A 14,727-nucleotide genomic window follows, 5' to 3' on the forward strand; every position below is an offset into this window, starting at 1 on the left:
TAACAGTTCTCAACCTTGGATAACAAGAGTGTTCCTGGACTGAAACTTCCAGAACCTCTGGCCAGCAGAGCTGATGGTGAAGGCTTCTTGAAACTGCAGTCCATGAATCCCCAGAATACCCTAGGTTGGGAACCACTATTTTATCATATGGGACACTTCGCCTGCAATCCTTCCTATCTCTAATCCTAGAAGTGACCTATACAGGAAGAACAATATATCGAGCTACAGGTTGTGTCAGAGGTAAGGGAAAGCAGGGGGGAAATGCGAATTGCTTTACCAGTGTTGAATTTTTATTAGAAAAATAAAATACATGTTTCTATTAAGAGCAACTCTTTTAGGTTGTAATCACCTGCTGAACCTACAATATGATAGATGTTATTACTTGCCAGTAATGCTTATCTGGTGTTTATATAGAAATAATCAAAAGGGAATAAACAGACTAATCTGATGTCAAAAAATGTGTTCATAACTGAGTGGGAGAATGTTTCTCTAATGTTGCTCTGATGCTGATCTCCATAGTTCTATGCAAAGTTTTCAAGTGTAGGCTTTAGAGTGAGATAGAATTAATCAAGAAGATATTGGGGAAATTGCTAGTTTCACTTTCTCCTCCATCACTATTTTTTAAAAACTTTAAATTCTTTTTGTACTAGAGATCTGATCAGCAATTTTTGGCAAATTCTTCAAAACTAATCTGTATTTTTTTAAAAAAACCCCGATCTGCACTCCTAGTTTGGCAAGAAAAGATCAGAATATGTCCCAGAAAAAAACAGTAGGCACTCATCTCAATGCAGCGTTAACATGGTTGAATAAATGCCTAGAGATGTAAATCCAGGCTTTTAAGAGTTAATCCATTCACAGTATGTGTGATTGTGCCAGCTTTTTTTTTTTTTTAAAGTTGTTTTATAATCCCAAGGAAGAGAAGTATAATACTTCCCACACAGTTTTCTGGTGAAGCATTATCATCAGAATAACAAAGTAGAAATTACTGAATGCTTCCTTTTTCTGTAGTGTAGTAGTTACAGTTCAATAATGGAAAAATTAAAGTGGGGAGTTGAGGTTGGGTCCCAATAAAGTGTCTTTTTGCCTTATGTAGCACTGTTCCACACAAATTAAGCTATGTACAATAGCAGTACCCTAGAAATATTAATAATGTCAGGTGTCAATTACGTATATATCACCTATAAAACTTGTTATATTACTTTCTTGAATCATGTATACCTGCTTCAGTCCAGCTCTACTTAAAGACATGCATTTGCATGTAGTAGCTATATTGTAATCAGCAGTGTATTCAGTATGAGTTAATTGCAAGAACACTCAGTGGGGGACCATTTCAGTTTTTGTTGAGATGAATAGTAGATATTTGTTTCTGTTTTTTCCACCAGTGCTAATGTCTGAAATTCACAGGCTGAAAGGAAATAGATTTCTTCCTAGAAAGAGAGAACAAAGGAAGATGTTCAGACATCATAAGGAGCTTACAGTGTATTGGTTTGGCAGTGGGGAAGAAGATAAGGGAGGGAGAATAAGCCACGATGTGTAAAAACACAACATTTAGCTTTGCCACCAGGTGGAAATCACAAGAGCTATGCTGAAGAATGAAATGCAATACACAGTAACTAAATCCACATTATTAACTTTAATTTACTAACTACTCACTAGCCCTTTTCATGGTAAACTAGCTGGGGCAAGGGAGGTAAAGGATTGTGTGTCCTGACCCTACTATTAGCCCTGCATGCCAGCTATTTCCATGCGTTAGGCAAAGTGCTAAAGAGGAAGACGTTCTGCCATAATATAGGGGATTTTGATCTCTTATACAGGTACTTCCAACAAGCGTGGCCATGTGAAAAAGAGGACAGAGCTCCTATAAACATTTTAAGACTTGTAGGAAATCGAGAAGTTCTGCAGGCGTGCTTTGCATGACAGTTATTAAAAGAATAGGGCCCCTTTCCTCCTCTTTCATGCAGCCACCCTACTTCCAGCTCCCTCTACAGATATTTACTCCATAGGCATCAAGTTCTGGGACTAGATGGCTCCATTTTAGTAGAACAAACACTAGTGGTTCCAGAGGAACAGGGCCTGCATTAACTCTCCATGTCAGAAGAGGACAACCCCTAAGGCTATATTGAAATACATGTTGTTATAGGTTGGGGGGCATATGCCCTTTTTAAAGATTATTGTCCCCCAATTGAAGGACTGCCAGAGGATGGTCTTCATTTGTAAAGTGTCCTCCACCTGAAGGGCTGACCATTTCAGGACTGATTTAATGATAAAGTACTCCAAAGAGGATGATCAAGAACTTTGATAATGATAATCCGTAGGTAGCACCTGGGCAGCAGATGCAGCAGGCAGACCGATCACTTAGTAATAGTCTTTTCCGCTCAGGTGAGATGTACTGTAGTTCTGCTTTCAAATGAAAAAAAAATCATTTTCAATTTTGCATCTGTACATAACAATTATCATATGCAATTTTACACAAGTCAGGGTCCTGTTCTGTCTCCCCCCACTCTTGGTGATGTATTAGTGGCCCATAATCTGTGGTTACTAGAAAAGAGGGGGGAAACATATCTGATTATAAATCTGTCTCCTTCTCCTACATATATTGGTCTTTTCTAACAGAATGCACTTCCGTTTGCCGGCTCCATGCATTCAGCAGCCAGTATAGTCATCATTTCCATTTCCCACAATGCTACAGAGGGAACGAAATTCAACTACTACCATTTTCCAAAACAGCTGATTTGCATAATTTTCATGTACTTGCTTACTGTGGGATGAATCCACTACTTGTACACAGTTTGAAACGTCTGGATTCGGTCTTTAAAATTTAGCATTCAAACCCAGCCTGGAAATATGATGCCTATTCAAAACATATTGGTAGCTGTGTGTGCCCACAGCTGACACTACAGCTGACGAGGTGATAAGGTGCATTTTTCATGCACATTCGTATACAGATGTAATACTGCTTTTAATACTGCTTCCCCCTCCATTAGGGTTTAAAATTGTGTTTTTAATATTCATAATTTTCGTTTTTAAATATTTTGACTTTTTTAGTTTTATGTGTGAGAAACAAGAATGAAAAGATTGTGTTGACAGGAAAATGCATTTGTGGTGTACCGATAAGCTTTCAGCTGTCATTTTGCATGTTAGAGCTTGATAAATGGCTATGAGTTAAAATGAAAAGGAAGAAAGTAGGATTCATTTGATTGTATGTCACTCTGCTAGTGGCAATATTTCATTATTTTATTTAAAAATCTTAACATTCAAGAATCAGCCAATAAACTATCATCATGGCTCAAATAGTTACATTATAGAATTCAGCGGTGGAGACTTTAATAGATAAAGACTCAGGTTTTCTAATAAGCAGTAAGGTGGAATAAGATCAAACATATTAAAACATTGATATATAGAAATAAAAGTTAGGTTTGATGAGATTAATTCTAGTGAAAATGGTTTCTTATGATCTAAAGGAACTTATAAAGGCTCTTAGGGGAAATTCTAAGCAAGGTATTTCTGAGAATCTATCTATATTGAGAGAATACAGAGATCTTGCCATCTCTTATAGGTAATTTGTAAATACTTGTGGTCTTTAAATTTCAAATAAACATACTTAGGGGAAAGAGAGATTCCTTCCATGCCAAAGAAGGGTGGGCAATGCTTTTGTTAGACCACTAAAATCTCACAACCAGGCAAGTGTTTTCAAGTTTTACAGGACTCTTCAACAAGCTGTACCGGTGGGGAGGTACAGAAAAACACAAAAAATCTCTGAAGTTATTATGGCCATATGCTGAGGCCAGGCTCTCTTGCTTAAAATGCAAACAGAACCTGCAACCTGGTGAAATCAACATGAGGTAGGAGATTTCAGGATTTTCCTCAGGCAGTGTAGGTGTCAATATCTTCTCAGTCCTAGTAGACAAATGGCTATGAGCCACTTGACATCTTTCCCATTGTCTTATAAGGAAGCACATGCCACATGTGGGGCTGGAAACAGGCACACAAAAACATAGTAGACTTTGTATCAGCACGTTTATTTATGCATTCATAACTTGTTGCTCTCTGCCACCTCGGTTTTTTTCTGTATTTTGTAGGATTTTTAAAATGTAAATGTTTAGGCAATGTTGAATTCTTTGTGAAGTGTCCTTTCCAAGGGGAAAAGACCTTCTTTGAATCAGGCCACTTAGAGGCAGTTATCAGCATCTAATAACATTGAGGATCTGCCAGAGGCTTCACCTATGTTGCTTGCCATAAGCTTCCATCATCATCCTCACTTTATTCTGTCCTGACATGTTGAGCCAACAGATTTGTACAATACACTTGATGGAACACCACTCTGTAGCATTGTGGGACATGGAAATGATGACTAGACTGGCTGCTGAATGCATGGAGCCAGCAAACAGAAGTGCATTCTGTTAGAAAAGACCAGAATATGTGGGAGAAGGAGACAGATTTATAATCAGATATGTTTTTCCCCCTCTTTTCCAGATTCCTATTTGGATTTGGTAATCTCAAGCCTCCTTCCTCCTCCTGAATCATTGTTTCTTATTGCCCTCCATATCTGCTCTTGACAGTTTGGAGAGCGGACTGAGGCAGTAGTCGGGGCTACAGAGGTGATTAGAGAAAGGGATTCCATGTTGTATGAAGTTGTCAGAATATCTGCCCAAACTGAAGTAGCAAACAACTTAAGAATGAGCCAAATGCATTGCTTTTCCCCTACTGCTTAAAAAAACCCCAAATATCTCCTAGGCATGCATTACAACTTCCCCTGAACATCATATATAGTACTTAATTCTGTTTGAGGATAGAATTTATGGAAGTGCATTTAAAAGAAGATAGTCCTCAAATGAATGTTTACCTGGTACCCCTCTTGAGCCAAAGAAATTCAGCCCAACATTACTTATGAGTCTAAAAATGGGAAGATCTCTGATAATACCAAAAGCAGTAAAAAGTTTCAAAACATCTCTTCTAAATAATGAGGATGAAACTCAAAAATTAGGAGATAAAAAGTCCAGAATTTACAAGATTGTGGTGCTTTTTCTTTTCAAACTTGGTTTAATCTTGTTTTTCCTTTCCCCTGCTAATAGTTTCTCATCCAGCCAATAAACAAAAAAATGTACTGTACTCATCTGTGATCCTCACTGCTTGTCATCACCAACATCATTAGAACCATCATTAGAATTTCAAAGTACCTCTGTCCCTTCATTATGAATTTGTGTTCGGCAGCACCAGCAGAAACATCCTCAGTATCACTCTTGAGTTAAGCGGTTTGAGAACTGCAGCTTTTGCCATCACATATACTTTTTTACAGTTCATCTGGGTCTGATAATTTGGTACCACAATATATCTAGCACGGAGAGGAAATGTTGATGATAACATGATCATATCTTGTGAAAATATTAGTGCTTTTGTTATGAGTGGGTTCAGAGTGCATTATTTGGTCTTCCTGGAGGATGGCATATGTTTTAATTAAAAAGTACAACAGGGCACACACCATAGTAATCAGAAAAACAAATTAAGCAAATCTTGCACCAGGGAAGTTCATATAAATCTCGTTTTGCCTAACTACCTGTTTCCTAAGGTTATAATGAATATTCAACAACAAGGAAAATGGGTGTCTTGAAACATCCAGGTACCCTATTGAAAAAGAAGTGGCCATCTGCAGTGAGATTTTTTTTAAACTCTTGTATGAGAGAGAAAAGAGCAGCATTATTTCACCTCCAAAACAACTGGCATTTTGCACAAATTACAGATATACATTGCATAAAATACAAAGGGTGGTTTTTTTTGTTCAAAACACAGGTTTTACTAGCAATCTACTTGTGCAAATTTTTCACCAAAAAAGGGTTGAATTTTTTTAAAGGCATTAGATCTTGTCCAACACAGAGAAAACATGAACTTTTTCATGCTTATCTGAAAATTTACATCCCTACTACCTACCTGTAGTACTTAGTAAAACCTGCTTTGTCCTCCTCTTTTTTCCCCACCCTCTTTTCTCTTTTTGATGAAAGATAAATCTTATATCACCTGCTGTTGAAATTAGAGGTACATTTAGCTTTCAGTGTACTAGTCTAAGGCTTCATAATTACAAGCAGCAGGCACAATCAGTATCCTACTAGTGTCAACTAAAAAGTTTTTAGTTATGTTAATGAAGCCAGATTGTGCCCTATCTGAACTAAGAGGTATTAAAGTCACATATCACTCATGTGTCAATTTTGTAAAACCAAATTTAAACCAAGGATGGTTTCTGTTCTTGGAATGTAGAGAAGTTAATTCCATAGATGAGGAAAATAACTATTGAATGCTGTAGACCTGTCTGTTTTGGGAGCTAATATTGAACACACAATGCAGCATACAATCAACAGATGTGAAACCAAGTGAGCAGCTAGGAGCATATGGTAGTGAAAATTCTGAAAGGCGCAGTAGATGGCTATAATTATAATTTTGAAAATGCAGTGGGAAACATTACAATATGCATGGACTTTCAGGTAAAGCCGGCAAATTGAGGGGAAATTCATAGTGCTACTTAGTGCTATCAAATCTCAATCCTGACATGATTTAAAAAGTAAGGATTTCCGTCTGCACACATGCCAGCCGAAACAGATGGTGACTTAATTCTACCTCCTGAAATATCTGTTAAGGAACTTCAACTTTGAGCGGGCTTCATAGGAAAATGTTGCTGGCAGTTCATATACTACTCCTTGGGTATTGAAAAGAAAATATGAGGAGGGTTGCCGAAAATAGCATACTGTTACCTGGCTGGTTAGAATTGCGTTGGAACAGAGCCTGTACACCTTCAGTACAGCCAAGGGGCAGACTTTACACATAATTCTTAAATTTGACTGAGAGAGGAATAGGAAGATTCTGGAGGCCACTTTTGCTGTCTATTGGCTGCATGTTGCCCACCCTTGATCTATGGCGGGCAGAGAACACCTCTGTCTACATGCCACCTTAGCTGAACTCTAGCTAAATATCTTATGTAATTTGCAGCATGTTAATAAGAAATGCAGCATTCAGGAGACATTTTTGGGAACACTTAACCCTTTTACCAGATAGGAAGTAATGTGGCTGCAGAGTTGTAATCTGAAGGAAACCTGAAAATCCATGGCAGAGAATACACAGTTTATGTAAAGCAGGTAAATCAATGAAATGTATCAACCTAGACTATGACGCTAGGGAACCTGTGGCAGAGCTCAAAATATACATAGAGAAGGACACTATTCATATCTTCTCTGTCTGGAAATCTTTTTAAACATGTATTTCGCCATACAACATTTCACCAAAGTGATGTAGAATAAGCATGGTCACCCCAAGAGTCTGAAAAAGTTACTTTTTTGGAGTGCAATTCTCATAATCTTCCAGATAGTACAGCCACCTCAAGGTCATCATCATCCACCACATGTTGCAGGGTAACTCCCTCCAGAGAGTAGCCTTTTCTACTCAAACTGGCCTAGAAGATTACACAGAGACTTAATTCAATTGTTGGCCTCAGCTAGAGTAGATCCATAGAATCGGTGATTCTATGGATCTTCTTTAGCTGAGATTAACAAATGAATTATAGATGCAATAGAGCTGCCCTAGTTAGGATTAGCAACTGGATTTGGGCCATAGGAAACAAAATGCTTGAATAAAGCTATGGTGCTGACAGCATGTTTCACAAGCACCACATATGCTGATGACTATCACACCTGCTTATTTCTGGATTTAGTAAGCATTGGAAGAATCATCCGGCATGACCACCTGCTGGACTGAACTTATCATTAATACCATTATTCACCATCAAGAGAGAAACAAAAGCTGAACCTTATGACATAGGCACAGTGGTTGCAATTTTATATTGTGCCCACCCCAACTCTCAAGTCCACAAAACCCAATATGTGAATATGTGTATGTATTTGTATGGAGGGGCAAAACTAAAAAAAAAAAAATCTTAAAAAAAACAACCTAAAAAACCTCACATGTAAGAGCGAGAAAGTGTATGTATTTGTATGGAGGGGCAAGACTAAAAAAAAAATTTTAAAAAAAAAACACCCTAAAAAACCTCACATGTAAGAGCGAGAAATTAATGGCCAGATAAAAATAAGAAAAAGCTGGTTTTCACTCTCTGATACAAAAAAGCTAATAGGAGGAGAAGTTTCCTCAAGCCAGCTGAGTTTCTTTTCTTTTTTAATTTGTTTTTAAAAATTCAAGCAAATACTGTACAACAATACAAAATACTTACAATCTAAAACAATCTAAATTCAAATATTTTCTATGCTATTTGGGGTAGATTTGTACTAGTGAAAGGAAAGGGGAAAGCCTCCAAACAACAACCAATAAAATTTTGGAAAGGAGATTCATAATTAAAGAAATACTCCAAAGGGCCCTATGGGTATGGGGGTGCCACTGTTGCTATGTAGGTTCATTAATCTCAGACAAAAGAATGCTAAGACAATCCTATACCTCATTAGTCAGAACTAAGTTCCGCTATGTTGATCAGGGCTTACTCTCAGATTTTATCAGACAAGTCTAATGATTATTAAAACTCTTGATTTTTAGCAGATGCAACTTCCTTATCCCTACAGATTACCTCCAGGAGAGACCTTTTCTATCTTCCAGAAAAATGTTAAGTCCAATTGTTAAATGGCTCTTGAGCCTGCGTAGTCATCACTGCATTTATGTTGTTTTTCTTCCCAATTCCTTACCTCCTCCCCCATTTACAAAGCTAAACTACCCTTGCCATTTTCCTCCCAGATGCCTACATGTCGCCCAACCACACTATCCAATTGGACATGGGATGGGATCTGTAGTCTAGTGCTGCCAGCAAGCACTGAACTGGCTGGAATTCTATAGAGAGGCATTTCTTATAGGTATTAAACAAACTGAACTGTCATAACAGTGTGCCTTGCCACAGAACTTCATTTACTTGGCCCTTTTCTCCATCCACCTGGCTAACATAATGAGTATCAGGAATTAAAAATCACATCCATGTACGCTTGGGTGTGAGTTTCGCTGGAAGAATTACAGGAGATCTTCCTAATGGAAGCTTCTGTTTTCAGATATGCATTAATTCTGAGTACTAGGTACTTAGATACTCTTTCTCTCATGCAAAAGCATACACATTATTACTTGCCCTTGCTGACCTACATTATCTCTCTCATGTGTGCACTTATGCCCTATCATGTGCACAGTCCCCTTCTTGTGCTTGTACATGCTTGTGCACTCTTGCTGTTTCTCTCCTCACTTTCTTGGTATTCTTGTGCCCAGCTCTGCTGCACAATAGGAATTTAAGGCATATGCTTGAAGCATGTGCTCCAGCTCAAGGAAGTGCATGCTTATTTGCTTTTCCTTGCCATCCCTTTCCCCATGTTTGTTTTTCTTCTTCCTTCTGATATATTACAGCCATGGCCATTACAATGAAAAGGTAATTTCTGCTCATTGCTCCAAATTGCAGAATGTAACGTATTCTAAAAGTAACTTCTTTTTGAAATGAGTTATTTCTTATCCCCAGGTAATACTATGGAAAAAAGAGAGAGGCAAAGTTTTGCAGGACAGTATCATTAAATAATAAGAATACCCATGCACACACACCATGTTTCTGAAAATTCCCCATTGGTTTATGTAACATGTTGTTTAGTTGCTAAGTCATGTCCGACTCTTCATGACCCCATGGACCAGAGCACGCCAGGACCTCCTATCTTCCACTGCTTCCCGGAGTTTGGTCTCATTTGGTCTCATTTGGTCTCATTCATCTTGGTAACTTTGATGACACTGTCCAACCATCTCATCTTCTGTCGTCCCCTTCTCCACTTGCCTTCACACTTTCCCAACATCAGGGTCTTTTCCAGGGAGCCTTCTCTTCTCATGAGATGGCCAAAGTATTGAACCCTCAGCTTCAGAATCTGTCCTTCCAGTGAGCAAGGGTTGATTTCCTTCAGAAAAGGTTTGTTCTCCTTGCAGTCCAAGAGACTCTCAAGAGTCTTCTCCAGCACCACAATTCAAAAGCATCAATTCTTTGGCAGTCAGCCTTCTTTATGGTCCAGCTCTCACTTCCATACATCGCTACTGAAAAACCACAGCTTTGACTATGCAGACCTTTGTCGGCAAGGTGATGTCTCTACTTTTTAAGATGCTGTCGAAGTTTGTGATTGCTTTCTTGCCAAGAAGCAGGCGTCTTTTAATTTCGTGGTTGCTGTCACTATCTGCAGTGATCATGGAGCCCAAGAAAGTAAAATCTGTCACTGCTTCCATATCTTCCCCTTCTATTTGCCAGGAGGTGATGGGACCAGTGGCCATGATCTTAGTTTTTTTTATGTTGAGCTTCAGACCATTTTTGGCTCTCTCTTCTTTCACCTTCATTACAAGATTATTTAATTCCTCCTCACTTTTTGCCATCAGAGTGGTATCTGCATATCTGAGATTGTTGATATTTCTTCCGGCAATCTGAATTCCAGCTTGGAATTCATCCAGTCCAGCCTTTCGAAAAGGGAAAGGGTATCACACTGAACAGAGAGTGAAGTGATTTCCAAATAGTCTGAAAATATAAACACATTTCCCCCCCCCTGCCCTGCTAATGGATTTTCAAGTGAACAGAATTGCTTTCATTTTATTTTAAAATAATTATTGTTAATTGCATACCTGGCCTTATTCACAGCAAAGGTTACAGCTAAGTATTAATACTGTAATCAACAAACCCTTCAATTTTAGGGACTATAAAATTAATACAACAACAAAAAGTGGTGCATTTTTTTGAAGGAAAGCATTTTTAAGAGAAACAGTGATTAAATGGGATAGAAATGATGTGGTTCTCAACAAAAAACAATTTACTGAAACTGTGTAAATGGAAATGCAACAGGCAATTTGTTTTGATTTGAAAAGCTTCCACCTCAAGAGATTTATGCATGTGCGGATGTGTTATAGTTAGATATTTTATTTTTCATCTTGCAATAATTCTTAAAACTTATCAATAAATCTACCACGACCTTTCTCTAGTAACATCTTTTTATTAATATCTCTTTGACAGGTACAAGATGCACATTGCATTGTGGAGGAAGAGGAGTGAGAAATAAAAGGCAGAATTGTCATTCTTTAGCTGACCTTTATTGGCTGTGTAATTTACTATATATACATTATACAAGAACTCGCTTACAAAGAATTAAGGGGTTCAAGAGTTTTGTGCATGCCATGATGAGTGCATTACTTATATATGGAGGAATACATAGACTGGAAAAACTTTATTATAATCTTATGGATTGATCAGAGACTGAGTGAAATGCATGAATTGGAAAGGTAAGATTTTTTACTCAGAACTCTAACTTATGCTGTTTCCTACAGCTTTGAGTGATAACTGTGCTGAAAAATTCTGCAGCCTTCTCATTCTGTTTGATGGGAAAGAGGTCGTTTTTCAAAAATGAAAGTTCAGAAAAGGAGAAAATGTTGTTGAAATTCTCATGGGTGGTGTACCAAGGTCTTCAATTGATTTTAATTATATTGTGGTAGTGTTGTTAGGTCACCAGCATCTCATTCCTTGAGAGTCTGGGCCAAAACCTGAGAGATCAGGGTGTCTTGTGATTTCACAAAGATGAGAGAAGCAAGGCTGAGAACAGTTTCTGGCCCTTTAGATTGTGGAAACAGGCACAGTAGGAGTCTGACAATAGCCTTGTTCAGGTATTCGATAAAAGAGCTAATCTTATCCTAGGAATAGAGGTAGTAGTCTAGCCCATCCCTTCTGTTCTGGCTCTCACATGCAGAGAGCTAAATATGAAGAGAAGAAGAGTCTCTGCATGTGAAGTATCGCCACAAAATTGGGAATCCTGATTTTTCAGATTTTCTGATGTGCATGGAGACTGCTCTGCCCTTCAGATTTCACTCTCCAAATTCTAGAGCTGCTATAGAGTGGTAGCTTAGTCTTCTTGACAGTGAGTAAAACTGAATGACTTAAATAGGGTTTAGATGGGACCAGAGTTCAGGAAAAACCCATGTAAAAAGAAGTTACTTATCTGTAACTCTGGTTCTTCATGTGGTCCTCTGTGAATTCACACGAATGGGTTAATCTGCACTCGAACAGAGCATCCTCGGAAACTTTCACAGCTTTAAGCACTTAGTGCTGGGACCTCCCCTACACCAGTTATATAACTCCACCTCCGGCACTAGTACCTCAGTTGTAAGGAACCTACTGCCGCTGCCCAGCATGCCATGGCACACGTGATGGACAGCAGGGAGGAGAGTGGGATGTGTGAATTCACAGAGGACCATTCGAAGAACCAGAGTTACAGGTAAATAACTTCTTTTTCTCCTTTGTGGCCTCTGTGAATACACACTAATGGGTGACTGGCAAGCTGACAAACCAGGAGGAGGGACATCACGAAAGTGCAGAAGCCAGGACAGCTCAGCCTACCGCAGCCTCAGCCTTCGGCCGAACATCCAGGCAGTAGAGCGAGATGAGCATAGGCGGAATGGCGCATGTGGCAGTGTGGCAGACATCTGCGATGTCCACTCCACAGAGAAAGGCTGCTGGGGATGCCACAGCTCTAGTAGAGTGAGCTCACACTGACTTTGGAAGAGGAGTCTCTGCCAAATCATAGGGAAAATGGATGGCCTTGACTAACCATCTAGAGATGGTCTGAGAGGAAGTCAGTGCTCTGAAGGAGGAGCCGGCAAGGTGACAAAGAGACACTGTGAGGCACGAAAAGTAGTCGTGCTATCCACATAATGCAATGGAGCATGCTTCACGTCTAGAGTGTGCAAAGCTGTCTTAAGCAGTGAAGATGGCATGGGAAGGAAAACAGAAAGGACAGCTGGCTGGTTCAGATGGAAGGCAAAAAATACCTTAGGCAAGAAGGTAAAGCCTGGCTGTAAGGTTACCTTACAGAAAGGAGGATCCACTCTTAGTGTAGCCAGTCCTTCAGTCCTGCAAGCCAAGGTTATTGCCAGGAGAAAGGCAGCAAGCAGAGCAATGCTGATGCCAAGGACTTGAAGGGAGGCCTCCTAAGCCGCCAAAGAATTGACTGGAGAGACCACTGAGATGTTAGTGGTCTGTAGGCAGGGCGTATATTCTCCAGGCCTCAGAGAAGCAGCTTGCAGGTAGAACAGGCCGGTCCCAGGCAAAACAGGTGAAGGAGAAACTGAAGAAACGCATCCAGAGACATTGGCCTAGTAGGCAAATGTCTTGATGCAAAGTGACAGAATGCCTACTCAATATAGGAGTAGGTCAAGGTGGTAGAAGGTTTGGAAGCATGATTGAGCATGTCTGTTACAGTTGGGGAAGACTCCATGCGGACAGGTAGGGGGACTCGAGGTTCGGATGAAATATCCAATTCTCATCCCAAGAAAGCAGATGAGGGACCAGATGCAGCCTGATGTATTCCACAGTTCAGGGGAGCAGAATCAAAACCATGGCTAGCGAGGCGACCAAGTGTGATGTTTGTACACTCATGGTGGACACAAACAGCAGACTTTTGAAGAAGGGCAAAGGTGAAAACCTGTAAAAGAGGCCCCGAGACCAATTTGTCAGGAAGGCGTCTCCTAGGGCGCTGCGGCCAATGCCAGCTCGGGAGCTGAAAATGGTACACTTCTTATTTAATCAGGATGCAAAACGTCTATGTCTGGAGTCCCCCATCCATGACAGAAGCAGTGAAAGGTGGCATTATAAGGAGCCAGTCTGCTGAAATGGACTGCCACAGAATCATTTCTGCCTTCCAAATGTTCAGCCACTGGACAAATGTGACAAGCATAACACCATTCTGAAAGGTTGATGGTGAGAACAAGAAGGTGTAATGAATGAGCCCCACCCTGCTTGTGTATATAATAAGCTGCCATGGTATTGTCTGATGCGACCTGGACCACCCGACCCCGGAGTAGGGGCTCAGAGGCCCAAAAGGCCTTGGTGTTTGCCAGGAGCTCCAGCACAATGATATGAAGGCCAGCTACCAGCGGCCAAGGGCAATGTGGTGGCGCAGACAAGCCTGCCTGCCAGGCAGGCTGGCATCCACCACTGACTGAACCAACCGGATCAAGACCAAAGGGTCAGCCTATGTGTAGGTTGGGGGGGAATCCCCACCAGTCCAGTTATGTACCGAGTTCCGGAGTCACCTGCAGCAACATGGATGGGTGGTCACAAGATATCTGAAAAAGTGTGATAAACCACGCTTATAGATCACATCCTCAGTTGAGCATGCTGTCTAGATGCCATCAGCTGGGAGTGGGCTTAAAACCACTTGTCATTCAAAAATTAAACTTTATCTGTCAGTGCTAGTTACACTGAAGGTTGTTGCTCTGTTTAGAGCCCTGGAGAAACACAGTAACATCCAGAGTCTTCAGGCGGCAGCTGACTACGGTGCTGAGCTATTGAGCCCGTACTAAACTAAATTATCTGTTTAAATACAGCAAATATAAATGGTCCATTGCAAGAATAGTTGTCTGGTTTCAGTTCTAGTTATGAGATTGTTTGGATTCTGTTCTACAGGTCCCAGGCCTAGACCTGCAACCTCAGGATTCTTGCTGCCATCTCACAACCCATATTCTGTGGCTCATTGTCATGACTTCAGGAGTTGCTATTTGGACATGACCAGAAAGACCCTTGCCCCTTTTATTATCCTGCATGCTTTAGAGTGGGATTCCCAGTATGGTGTAGTGGATAGAGTGACGGATTAGGACTCCGTGGAATAGGTTTGAATCCCCACTTAGTCATAGAAACTGACTGGGGGAGTGGAACTGGTAAAACCATTCCTTAAATATCTCACTTACCTTGAAAGCCTTATTAGG

At 40.1% G+C, this 14,727-nt stretch overlaps 1 long non-coding RNA gene across 1 annotated transcript in view; it reads left to right on the plus strand.

Moving 5' to 3' along the window:
- Window positions 1–14,513, plus strand: part of LOC110087889 (uncharacterized) — a 45,220-nt gene extending 30,707 nt beyond the window's left edge. Inside the window, exons 2-3 of the long non-coding RNA XR_013543313.1 lie at window positions 10,988–11,253; window positions 14,429–14,513. This is a non-coding gene — a long non-coding RNA (uncharacterized LOC110087889). The remainder of the gene's footprint in view (window positions 1–10,987; window positions 11,254–14,428) is intronic.
- Window positions 14,514–14,727: the final 214 nt, after the last annotated feature.

Source organism: Pogona vitticeps, chromosome 3 (genome assembly GCF_051106095.1).
Source record: "Pogona vitticeps strain Pit_001003342236 chromosome 3, PviZW2.1, whole genome shotgun sequence".
Taxonomy (NCBI): Eukaryota; Metazoa; Chordata; class Lepidosauria; order Squamata; family Agamidae; genus Pogona; species Pogona vitticeps.